At 43.3% G+C, this 13104-nt stretch overlaps 1 protein-coding gene across 1 annotated transcript in view; it reads right to left on the minus strand.

Annotated features, from left to right (window-relative positions):
• Positions 1 to 13104, minus strand: part of LOC116893795 (ADAMTS-like protein 1) — a 143789-nt gene that overhangs the window by 24795 nt on the left and 105890 nt on the right. The window lies entirely within an intron of this gene.

Here is a 13104-nt window from a genome sequence, read left to right on the forward strand (position 1 = left end):
GAACATAATTAGTTTGTCTGGTGGCTCTGTTGATCACAAAGTTAAGAATTCTTTGGAGCAATGACCAAATTGTAATGGTCTGAACAATGTTCTACTCTCTAGGCCTATAGCAGGGTGAGTGTATGATGAGCCTTGAATAATTTCTTCTGCCAGGAAGTCATGATGTTCTCAAGGCATGGGTGTGACAGGGATCTAGGAATTACTGGCTGCATCTGGGATTATCCTTTTTAAACAACAAAATAAATAAAAGAACAAAGGCAGCTCTCTGGATGGCAGGAATCCTTGGAGTGTGGAAATATAAGCACATTTTATGTCCACTCCAAAATGGAACACTTATTCCTTGGTACGTCTGGGAGGACAGTTTCTAGACCCCCTTTGGGTGCTGAAAACAGAGAATGTCTAAGCCTCTGTATAAAGTGGCACAATATCAACAGGTAAGGCTCACACATCCTTCTGTGAGTTTCCAATCATGTGTAGTCATGCAAATGCTATGTAAAGAGTTGCCTCAGTATGTTATTAGGCAGTAACAACACATAGAGACTGTGTATTGAGTAAGACAGGTTTCTTTCTCCTGACTACTTTTGATTTGTACTTGGCTGGATCCTTGCATATGGAATATATGGATAAGAGACCAAAACGTATCATTTTATAATCAAGTTTTGTATGGAGCACGGTTAGGTTCTAAAAGTAAAGAGTTTTGCAGTGGCTGCTTAGTAAAAGCTTTGTTTACTTGGCTTTCCATTCACCCCTTTTTTGTATCATTTCTCCTCTCTGCAGTTACACTGTCATTGGGATGATTTTAGTGTCCTTAGCAGAAGCACTTCACCATAACCTTGTGATACCCAGAATCTCCATTACATCACCGTGAATTAACTGTTGGAGGAGTCGAGAAGCTAGGAAGGTTTCTTAGGGTTGAGAACACGATCATAGGGCAGGGATTAAGAGGATGTGCAGTATTTGTTGTGCATATAGGAGCTTCTTGGCCACCCTCTGCTGAGCCCAAATCCCTTTGCTGGACTCAGGAAGCTGGCAGGACAACAGACACACAGACTTGTGCTGATTTATCTGTCTTGATACCACTTCAAAGAGCCACACACTGCACGCAATGGTTCCTGCCAGGGTCCAGAACGGCCTCGAATGAATTTTTGGTTGTATCTCCTTGGAAACAAAATGTACAGGGAGCTCATTATTTCTGAGCTGCCCAGCCAAGAGAGAAGTAAGGAATTCCATAATTACAGTGGATTTTCACATTAAAAAGTTCTTGGTAGAACGGTGGACCTTGGGGTTGAACTTATCATTCACATACCTTCAGAGATAAGGGGTTAGAAGTGGAGGTGAAAGAATTTGAGCCACTAGGGAGATGTGGATGTATTACAAGGTCCCATTTCACAGGTGATAGTTCGGCTACTGTAATATCATCTGTTCCCCTTTGGCCCGATGCATCTCCTAGGGTTTGTTCTGATAGGCTAGCATAGGTTGGGCATAGCCACAGTAGAACACCTTTTGAATGATAAAATTTCCAAGAAGAAATCCTTTCTAATTTTAGGAATGTAACCCACAACCCTTGCATGGTTATGTCCTGGCAAAATGTCCCTTCTACCTTTTACAATTAAAACAGGAAAGCAGCTCTATGGAAACAAAGCTGAACCACACCACCGTATTCTTTGCTGTGATCTTAAAGGTGCCAAGATGTTGTTCTGGCTTCGTCCCTTTGCCTTCTTTCTAGGCACACAGGGGAGAGGCATTCAAAGCTGGTCTCTGTTTCTAGGGTTCTGCAGAGTTGGACACCAAAATCATATACTCTGGTGATGGTCAAGATAGCATAACCTTCTTGGTACTCAGATATGTACGAAAGACATTCGTGTAATTGAACCATATTTCCAGGTTTTAGACATTTGATTTTGCATAATCCATATGCATGCTTGGTTTAGAATTTGTTGGGTACCAGAAGAGGTGGAAATTCTTCCTTATGCCTTTCTCTCAACTACCTGGTTACTTACAGTGAGCCTTGCCAGTTTTGTATGTATCTGTAAAGTACCTTTTTGAAATAATAATAGTAAAGTTAAACTATACCTTTAGCCCTTTTCTACAATACATTTTAAATGCCAAGGACCTTAAGATTTAAGGAGGCTCTCAGGATATAGGTTCAGTGATGGGCAGAAGAGGAAGTTAGGAGTGTGTGTGCAGTGAGATGGTTTCCAAACATTTACCCAGAAGAGAAGATGGAAGCTACACATTCCTTTCATACAAAAGACAGAAGCCAATTATGTGAGAGGTGGTGTGACTTGACCAGAGACCTATCCCAAAGCTCGTGTTTGTTTAACCTCTTTCTACAATATTAGCCAAATCCACGTCTCCAAACTCTAACTGAACACAGCAGATGGAAAACCTGCAATCCCCTCCCCCCAGGGGGATAAGATGAACTTCACCGGGGATGGGACTCTGCTGAGTCACGCACACACACACACACACACACACACACACACACACACACACACACACACACACACACAGAGAGAGAGAGAGAGAGAGAGAGAGAGAGAGAGAGAGAGAGAGAGAGAGAGAATAGGAATCAAGGCTCTGGGCTCTAGATACCCAGAGTAGGACTTAAAGCAGGAATGCGTGTTCCTTGCTTTGTTTGCATCTTCATGGCTCTCCGGGAAGGGTGCGTGTGGCTCCAATCCCCATTAGTGCTTTCGTGGCCCACCTAGTTCTATAGATCCCTTTTGAAGCTGCGTTGCTATTTCTTCACAGTCTTCTCAGATGTTGTTCTCTAGGGCGGACTGCATCCTATTTCTCTTGTAGAGAAGGACTCTTTGTATCCAGTGTGAAGCAAGCACTGAGAGGACAGAAACTGTCCCTGGCCAGGAGAGCTTTGTAAGTGGGCTGGAATCTCTCCTCAGAGTTTGGTCTTCTTGGGCTTCTAGGAGCTCTACTTTGTGATCACTTTTTCCTCTTAAGAAAGGAGAAGCTACTAAACTGGATTAGAGCTTGCAAAAATGTATCTACTCTGATTTATCTCCTTTGGTTCTCAAACCAAATCCAAGATGGAGGTTGTTGCCCCATTTTACTAGTAGAAAAGGAAGACTCAGAAAGGCTTTGTGACTCTGCCAGAGAACTACCCCAAAGCTTATGTTTGTTTACCCTTTTAGCTCAGTAGTGGCCTGGACCTTTTGCTTAATTTATCTAAGATGAGCTAGAACTCTTAAAGAGAACTTGACTAAAAATTAAGTGAATTTTATAAATTAAAGAACTAAGAAAGTATAAAATGTGTAAATTATTGACAAAACTAGGCTGACTGAGGCCTGAATCAATCTACCATCTTTTTTATCCCTGCTGTTAGGACTTGGCTACCAAGTTGACTCTTAATCTTCTTCCCTCTGCTACTCCAAAGAAGGGAAGGGCTGGGGCAAGTGGTAGCCTACAGGAACTTCAAGCACACCATGCACAGAGACACCACTCTAACATTTTACATCCTCTATTTACCCTTTTCAAGAACTCCAGAAAGTTATTTGGCCATCCATCTTCGTTTTACAGGCTAAGGCAGGAGCGCTTGAATAATTTGCCCAAGGTTATTCAGCTGTCAGTAGGTAGCATAGCAAAGCCTGCTGGTTCTAGAGCTCACTCCGATTACTGTGCTATGCTCTGAAATGCAGGGGAAGGGCCCCATTAGCGGCATGTGCATTAGAGGCGAGTCTTCCACGAGAGGACTGAGCCTTGCGGCCTTGGTCTTTTATTAGTTTCCAGAGTAGCTGCTTCACCCTCCCATATCCTTCTTCTATTACACTGCTCTCTCCATATTGCTTGTGGGCTGATCTTTTTACCCATGGAGTCCTTTCATGTCAAGGGCATGCACCTCTGTGTTCTTACCCAGAAGCACATGGACCCTCTAATAAGGCACCCATCTTCTGAGCTACTTTTTAACACTTGAGATGGCAGCCAGCAACTGTCCCTAAAATCTAAGGAAGAGCTTAGTGTGGGCCCCAGTGAAGAAGAGAATAGACTGTTAGGTTTATAACAACAGAAGTGCCCAGGGCAAAAATGAACACACATTAGCTTTTACTTTTCTACTGTGCACTAGGCTAGGCACACTACACAGAGCTTCTCATTTAAGCCTCACAAGCCCAATTCTGTGGGCAGGGTTATATATCAGTGAGGAACTAGATGTGAATTTAGAAATGGCTCTTCCAACTGAGGCCAGCTTCCTCTATAAAGCTGGCCGAGAACTGAGGCAGGAGGGTCTGTCTCTCCTTTCACAGATCATAACAAACCCCAGGACACAATCCTGCCCTTTTTCTTCTATAGTTTGTCTTTGGGCACTGCAGTTGCTGTAAAACTGCCACTCTAGCACCACACAAACACAAAGGGGATGCAGAACTTGAGGGAGTGTTTTCAAGAGCCATTTCATGGTGAGGAAGGATTTATTAGGGCAAGTGTAGAGTTCCTCACTTTCCCACCGATGGACTTTCAATACCTGTCTATTTTGGGGACACCAGACTCATTCACATCACTCCTATTGGGTATGCTAGGAAGGGCAGTGGCCTGGGAATTCTGTCTTGGTGCCAAGAAAGGGCAGGAGCAAGTGTGAGTGAATTTTCTCAAGGTCCCCATTTCCTGATTATCTAGAATCTTAAAATAAGTCCATGCCTGGTTACTTGCTATGGCCTGGAACAGTGGCAAGTGGGGAGAGATTTACTGCTCCGCTCTGTCTGCCCAGCTATTTTAAATGTCACTTATGCTTTGGTGTCTTTTTATATTTATGGATGTGTACTCCGGGCTGAAGAACTGCTGTCCCTCTTCCCATGGCTTCCCCATAAACACCCTTTGAAAGCCTGACTTCGTTTTACACAGTCTGGGCTGCTGGGCTTCTTCTAGTCCCTACTGGGCTCTGTTATCCACTTCAAATTTTACCTTAAAAAAGGAGACCAAAGGAAATAAACACGGGCTGTGAACAACCATGAAACGCTGGTCTTTCTTCTTCGTAGCAAAGCATATTCTCCTTGTGGGCAACACTTCAGGAAAGAAACCAGGATTTCCTTGTGGCATTTTCATTTCTCAGCCTCCCAGTATAAATGAGGAAACAGATGCCAACCGTTCTTTGAAGAGGGTCAGGGTAAATGTCTTTCTGCACTGGCTTTCCTCATCAAGGATGCTGGTCCTGCCCTTCAGGTTGCCTTGCCCTTCCTCTGCATCACTTTCCCTGACGCCTCTGGGGTGGGTCCCCATTGTAAATTAATTTTTACCTAACCTTTGGCCTTTAGGTCTTGTTGTTCTTGCTTCTATCTTTGGAGAGGAAATAATGATGATATTAGTCTTCCAAAGGATCATGATGAAACTGGTTTCCTAACAGATGTGGCCTAGGACACCATTGATATCATAGTGTGCATTTCCTCAGAACTGATGGGAGGAAGTGCCTGATGTAGCCTCTACCAGGGGAATCAGGAAGCGTGCCTCTAAGGTAGAGGGTGGAGTGTGGGGAACAGATGCAAAAGCTGTAATTAAAATAGAAATTGGAGATGGGGTGACTCAAGAGGACCAAGGCCTGCTACCAACCTCTGTTTTAAGCTGCTGGAGAACAGAGCTCCCTTTCTCTCTGGGATCTGGAAGCAGGCTGAGAGACATGATGCAGACATGAAATGCCTCTAGTAATACTAACTGTCCTATCAGTGACTTAGACAGGTTGTCCATAGCTTTGACTCTTGTTTTGGGAAATACAGTTTTACTATTATGGGATACAACCATATCCTTTAGTATACTTACTGCATAGGACAACAAAAATTCCTATATAGAGTAGGTTCAACCAGGGCAGATACAGCACACAGTGCTGAAAACAGTTCCAATTTATCTCCTTACAGAAAAAAATGTCCCAGCCCTGGTGCGGAGCAGGCATTTAGGGGATCAGTGGAGAGTGATCACTCCGGGCTGGGACAAAGACCTCTAGGACTTAGTTAGAGGTCAAGAGAGGGACTTTAGGGCAAAGAAGTCACAGAAAGCTCGAGACAATGGCAGAGACCAGGGGGAATTTGGACAGAAATGGACAGTATTGTATGAGACAAGACTGGGAGTAGGGTGGGGAGAGGGATACATACGTTAGATTTGAACAGCAAAGAAGCTGTGTGCTAAGTTAGACTGTTCTAAATGATGACACATTTCCATTTTTCCACTCTAAACATGTAGTAAGGAATGGGGAGGTGACTTTGGAAATCCACACGACTCAGAATAATTTCTTTAAAAGTACTGGTGCTTAGCTCCACCCCCAGAGGGTCTAGCTTAATTGGTCTTTGTTGCAATGGTTTTAAATTTCCCAGGTGGTTCTATTATCCATTTGGGCCCCTCTTTCTAGAGGGAGGAAATGGTTAGGCACGTGCTTGCCGAAGCTTCGGGCCAGGTAGGCTAGCAGGTGCCCAACACATGTGAGTCAAATTAAATCAGCAATATTGGCTTGTACCAGAGCCAGCTTGATAAGCCTCTGGTTTACTAGAGTCAGCTATACAGCATGCAGTTGGCCACATGGCTTCTAATAAAAGAAATCACTTCTGCCTGCTTTGCCTAGTCCTGGAAAAGCTCACGATGCTCAACACAATATTGAGTCAGTTTATACATTGGACATTTAAAGATCTCTTTCTCTGTTGTTTTAATGTGACCATTTACAAGGCCTTACAAAATTTGCCCTCTGCCTTCTTGCCTATCTGGTTGACTCCCCAGCCCCCATCTCCTCTTTGTGACTCCACTCCAGCCACTGTGGCCTCTTTGTTGTTCTTTGGGCTCACTGGAGCTCACGGGTCATGAGCTGGGGATGCACTTAGCATTTCTTCCAGCAGACAGGAGCCGCGTTCAGTAGCTTACCACACATCAATGCTCACGGATCATGGTCTTAAGAGTTCCTCTGGTTGTAGAGGGGACCTCCTTCCCACATACCGGACTGTTCCCTGATGACCTGTTCTACTTTTAGGTGTTTACACACGAACCCTGTGAGCTCCATCTGTAGGCTCCAGCTCTGGGTTTTGTATGTTCCACGCATGGTGGGCTTGGATAGCCCACCAGTGTGACATTCTTTATTGGAATGGCCCGGTTCTAACTTAGTGCCAGAAAAAAGAAATGCTCACCTTTTAGGATAAGATTATGGATCACCACTGCTCTTAACAGAGGTCTTGGGCCAGTTGAGCTTTGCAGCTGTCTGCAGAGGAACGAATGTCCAGAAACTGTGCAAGTGTGGACAGGTGGTCAGTGTGGAGACACAACTGTGTGAGCACATCTGTGAGCCTTGGCCCTGGTGCCTGATGAGCTCTGAGATGTGGAGGGCATGCTAGTGCTGCTGTGGGGCTGTGGTCTGGGCTGCGTGTGTGCTGGAGCCCTGCAGAACACCGGTGATGGACTAGTCACCGACTCTCTCTACTCTTTGTAAAACCATTGGGTATGAGAAAATGGCTCTCGTGGGGCTGGACCACATGCCTCTAGCAGGGATGCTTGTAAGGTCTATGGAGTTGAACTTGTTCACTCACAAAGGAGAGAATGTTCTAAGAGCAGCAGTTTTCAACCTGTGAGTTGCAAAACACTTTTTGTAAATGACCCTTTTACAGGGGTCCCCTAAAACCATTGGAAAACACAGATATTTATACTAATACAACATTACAGTTATGAAGTAGCAGTGAAAATAATTTTATGATTGGGTTACCACAACCTGAGGCATTGCATTAAAGGGTCACAGCATTAGAAGGTTGAGAACCTGTGGTGTGTGTGTGTGTGTGTGTGTGTGTGTGTGTGTGTGTGCAAGCCACAGGATGGTGTGTGCAAGCATTTCTCAGAACCTATCTTCTTTTCTGAGACAGATAGATTCTCAGTGAATCAGGAACTCACTAATTGGCCATATTAGTAAGCCAGCAAGCCCCAGGGATCCATCTCCCCAGCCCCCACAGACACATGCCAGCACACCTGGCATTTTACGTGGATGCTGGGTATCCAAACGCAGGTCCTCATGTGGCAGAACAACACTTTACTGCCTGAGCTAACTACACAGTCACACGCCCCTCTGCATACATGGTTACTGGAGTCACCTATAGAACAGCCTTTTCCTCTCTCCTAACTGGTAGGATGCTCTAAGCCTTTCAGGGTCTTAGATCTTAGAAGACTGCCTAACTCAGCAACAGGGCACAACGACAGTGGAGAGAGTGTGAGTTTGTAGCAGGATTTGTGATTTCCATTATAGACCTCAGCATTGTAGTTAGTAATGTGGAGGCTCAAGGTCAGTAGCAAATGCTTTCTGCATAGGGCCAGATGGAGGATGCCTTAGGTGCAAGGGCCACAGGGCCTCAGTCGTGAGCACTCAACTCTGTAGCATGGATGCTACGGAAGACAATGCACACGGGTCAGGGAGTGGATGTAACTTAGAACAATAAAGTTCTGTTTACAAAATGAATAGTTTTTGGAATTCTGCAGTGAACCCCCATCAAATATATTTAAGACTCTGCGTCTCATCTAGATTCCTTAAATATAAGAATAATGCATAACCAAACAAAAGAATGAAGTAGAACCATACCAAGGTCTCAGTTTTCTACTCCTCAGAGATGTTATTAAGAGAATGAAATGATGGCCACAGTATGAAATATCTGAAAACCATGTATCTAACAGTAGGCTTTTAAATAATACAATTTTTTTTGAAGATTCAATTCTAAATGAAGAAACACTCGAGTTTAAAAGATCGATAGAACAACTGAACTGGCGTTTTGCCTAAGGAATTGGGATGGTAACTAGGGAAAGCTGCTGGACACTCCTGGTTATCAGAATAACGTGAACATGAACCACGCCAAGATCACTACAGACTTCCTAAAACTAAGACAGCGCAAGGAGAGCAAGCTTTGCTGAGGACTCGGTGAATCTAGAACGTCACAAAGTGCTGATGTGGATATGAAGTAATGGGCCACTGTGAAAAGCAGTGTGACCATTTATTAAAGTCCTACCCACACACCTGCCATGTAATACAACCACGTCTCCCTGGGTGTTTAGTGAGGAGAAATGAAAGCATATGTCCACTCAAAGACTCATGCATGAATTTTTGTGCCAGCTGCATTTTTAATAACTAGAGGCTGAAGTGACCATTCTGCTTCTCAATTGGTGGGTGACTAAGCAGACTGTAATATATCCACACACGGAGTGCGAGGCAGCGAGAGAAGTGCCCTAATGACAAACGTGGCAGCATGGATGAGGCAAAATAATTCCAACTGCACAATAAAGAAGTCCTAGCTGACAAGAAGGGTGAGCAGGATTGGAAGTGGAAAGTGTGTGTGTGTGTGTGTGTGTGTGTGTGTGTGTGTGCGCGTGCATGCATATGTGCATGTGTAACTCCCAAAATAAAATACAATTCATAAAGGAAATCAAATCCCCAGTGGCACTGTTCCCTTTATGTAACACTGTGCACACCGAGATTGCCTACTCGGATAGGGAGCAGATCAATCGATCAGTGGTTGGCTGAGGTGGGAGGTGTGATTGTGAAGGGGTGGAAGGAAAAGAGATGATCAAGACAGGGAGGTGTGCAGCAAACAAAACCAAAGGTGTGGGAGGCAATGTTGGAAATGTGGTCTGTTGGTCATAAGAGCAATTTCCATTTTAGATTACGTGTGATTTGTTTCACGTCAACTACCAAGTGGATAAGCATCTATAAATATGTGTCCTATAAATCAATAAATAGGATAACTAGCTGTCATAAATGAAGAGATGACATGAATGAGCAATTCCTGAATGAAATTAGGAGACTGAAAAATTTATTAGATTGCGAAAGGAATAAAGTACGAATGTACTTATAAATAATGCTTCTGTATCTTACAGCATTTTGCACTACAATGACAGTGATAAATGTAAAACCTCTTGATTATGACCTATGTAGATGACACTTTTGAGACGTGGGACCTCTTATTCAGTTCTCGTGGGTATAAGAGAGGGATACAATTTAGCTGGAGGCAGTTAGATAGTACATAGTAAAACCCCTAACAGTATGAAGCTTTGACACAATAAATTTACCATTAGGAATCGGCCCCCAGTAAACAGAGTCATTATGCTTATTTTTAAAAATAGTAAAAAGACTAAAGAGAACACAAAATCCACCAGAGAATTGATTAAGATACAGTATCTTCTGCCAAAGCAGCCATGAAAAGTGAAATTAGTTTGTTGGCTATCACTAAGTGATAAAATCCTTAAAACCAGTGTGTAGAACATAATTAACTATAGGTAATATATATAAAGGATTTACACTGATGTTTAAGGTATTTGAACTCATTACCTCAGGGTTGAACCATTAGATTTTTTCCTTTTATTTTTGTAAAATTCCATCTCTACTTGTTATACAATGGAGATATAATACTATGATAGCTACAACTTTAATTACAGTTATTTAAGAAAAAAAATCTGTGATTCTACTCTATAAATGAATACTCTCGGCTCTAGTGGTCCTTTCAAAAACATTGTATTCAAAGTTACAAAAAGGTTGAGATACCCTGGGGAGGTCTGCAATGTTTCTGCGTTAAAAGTGTAGACTGTGGAGCACTGTGTTAGGGCTGAACCAAAGGTGGCAGTGCCACGGGATTGGTTATTCCTTCTAGAGAAGCTGGTATACTCTTGAGCCTGCTGCAGAAATGACAACTGTCACCAAGTTCCAAAGAAGTGGTGCTTGTGTTGCTCAGGACAATGGGTTAGGTAGGCTGGACCCTCTCTCTGTACAGCAAACTCCAGTGGGGATTTCCTAATGGAACCCACAAAGTCAAGAGTGAAGACCATCAAGAGCCTTAGTCCTAATTTTCTATGTTACACTCATGGGAAGAGAGGCCTAGGGAGCCCACTCAAGTGCTATTCCATCAGCTGCAGCTGTGGCTTGAAGGGGAATCAACGCCAATATGCTAAATAACTAAAACAGCCATTTCTGGAAATAGATTCACTCACCCCTAGAATCTCAACACTCAAGTCTTACCGAATAAGAGCTCTAGCTCTGAGACTCGGCTTCTAAGACTCTGATTCTCCCTTCTCTTCCTTTAATGAAACAGAAGAACCACAGCACAGGAACCACACTGCTCCTTTGCCTCAGAACCATGGGGTACCACAGTACATAATTAGATTACAGGCAGTTAGCCCCCAACATCAAGAAATACTTCAGTGTAACCACGTGTTGGATCTATCAGGGTGTGAATTTCATCCACGAAATCAAGTGGATTGGTCTTGGAAATTAATGAGTTCCAAGGTCGTACCTGTCCAGAGTGACAGAAGATACCTAGTTTCATCTTGGTCTAGAATATGTTCCCTTAGAATGAGATCGGTTATTCAGAGTACTAGATGGATTTGTCTTGAGTATTTCTTTTACTACCTCATCCTCTTGTAAAGAAAAGCTAAGAGCTGGGCAGATGGCTCAGTGGTTAAGCAGCTTAAGCACGATCACTTCTCTTACAAAAGATTTGAGTTTGATTCCCAGCATCCATGTCTGGTGAATTACAACTTCTGACACTTCCAGCTCCAAGTGATCTTACTGTACTCAGGTGCACACACACACAAACACACGCATGTAATACACAAATTAAAAATCTCTTAAGTATTCATCTTAGCATCCTATCACAGTACTCCTGCTTTTTCTAAGGTCCAGAATTCAAGATGCTCCTTGATTGGATGCTCTTTCCTGTTTTAGTATCTTAGGAACTCAGTGTGAAACTGCCCTGCTTGCCCATTTCTTATAACAGAGGGCCCAGCCAGAGGACCAAGGGTGGGAACCTGTCCAACTGGGAGCAAATGTGTGAACTACTCTGGATGAGTCAATAGAAGGAGACTCTCAAGGGCATCAGAATTCTTGAGGTGAACTCTGACTGAGCCTTGCTCATCGTGATGCCGGTCTGGTTGCTCATTATCAGGCTCAAAGCAAAGGTATTACACAGTTACTTCTAGAAGGATCCCTGACAAATATTTTGCACAGTTCATCTTAGGATCCATGGCATCGTCTTTTCTTTTGATAATCCTGACTGTCCATTTCTCCTGCTGATTTGAATGCTACTCACATTTATTTATTTATTTTTTGCACACATTTTCAAAGCATCATGGAGGCCCTAGTCTGTGGAAACCCAGTTTTCAGAGTCCCGATGTTTGACACAATTTCCTAACCCTAATTTATCTCCACAGTTGCACACAGAGCTCCCTTAGGTCTAGAGTGCTGGGGCAGTGCTGATTTTTGTCCTGGCTTTTCACACTCAGGGACTTTATGAACACTGCCTCACTGTCTCCTTCAAATGGAGCAGTCTGGAATATTAAGGTGTCTTAACTGTTAGATTTAAATACCAGTCTAAGGTAACAAAGCATCATAAACCAGCAATGGAATGCAGCAGCAAGCACAATAAATCCTTATTGCCCATGGCTAAAATGAGACAAAAATATTATTTCAGAATAAGGGAGAAAGAAATGACAGCGATCACGGAAAGGTATGAGCCCATGAGCCTTTCCTGCTTGTGGAATGGTACCTGTGTGACCCAAAAGAGTCATTCAGCTTGAAGATTAGCAACGGCTATGAGCTTAGTTAGTTAGTGGGCTTTCACTGACAGGATAACGAGGGCTCTGATACAAAGATGCCTGCGATGTCCACACTTGATTTGGAGTAAGTTTATCTTTGTAAGCTGAGGGACTGAACTTTGAAGCTCGTGTGGCTCCTGATCAGCAGGATGTGGGAAAACGTAATGCTAAGCTCTTCATGCTGTGGCAAACGGAAGAGGGCCACGTGATGATTCCACTGATAGCTTACCCTTACCAAGACCAGAATAGAGAAGATCTGCTGGTAAGATATCAGGGCTCCCCACTAACTTTTAGATAATAATGGAAATTGAAATTGAAGGAAATCTTTGTGCTCTAATTGTAAACTCACTGAGGCTCTTGGCCACTCTGATAAGTAATTGCCAGTGTGACTGGTAAAACATTGGGTGGGAGAACAGAGGAACTTTAAATTTTGAGCTTAGAGAATAAATAATTCTATCTACTGTTATGACATTCAGGGATATAGTGTGGAGAATTTCTCCATTTTCACGGTCTTAAAAAAAGTCGCTAAAAGATTTGGTTTTTCTCCCCAACCAGTGTTAAGTCCTGGGCCCA

The sequence above is a fragment of the Rattus rattus genome, chromosome 1 (assembly GCF_011064425.1).
Source record: "Rattus rattus isolate New Zealand chromosome 1, Rrattus_CSIRO_v1, whole genome shotgun sequence".
NCBI classification, from domain to species: domain Eukaryota; kingdom Metazoa; phylum Chordata; class Mammalia; order Rodentia; family Muridae; genus Rattus; species Rattus rattus.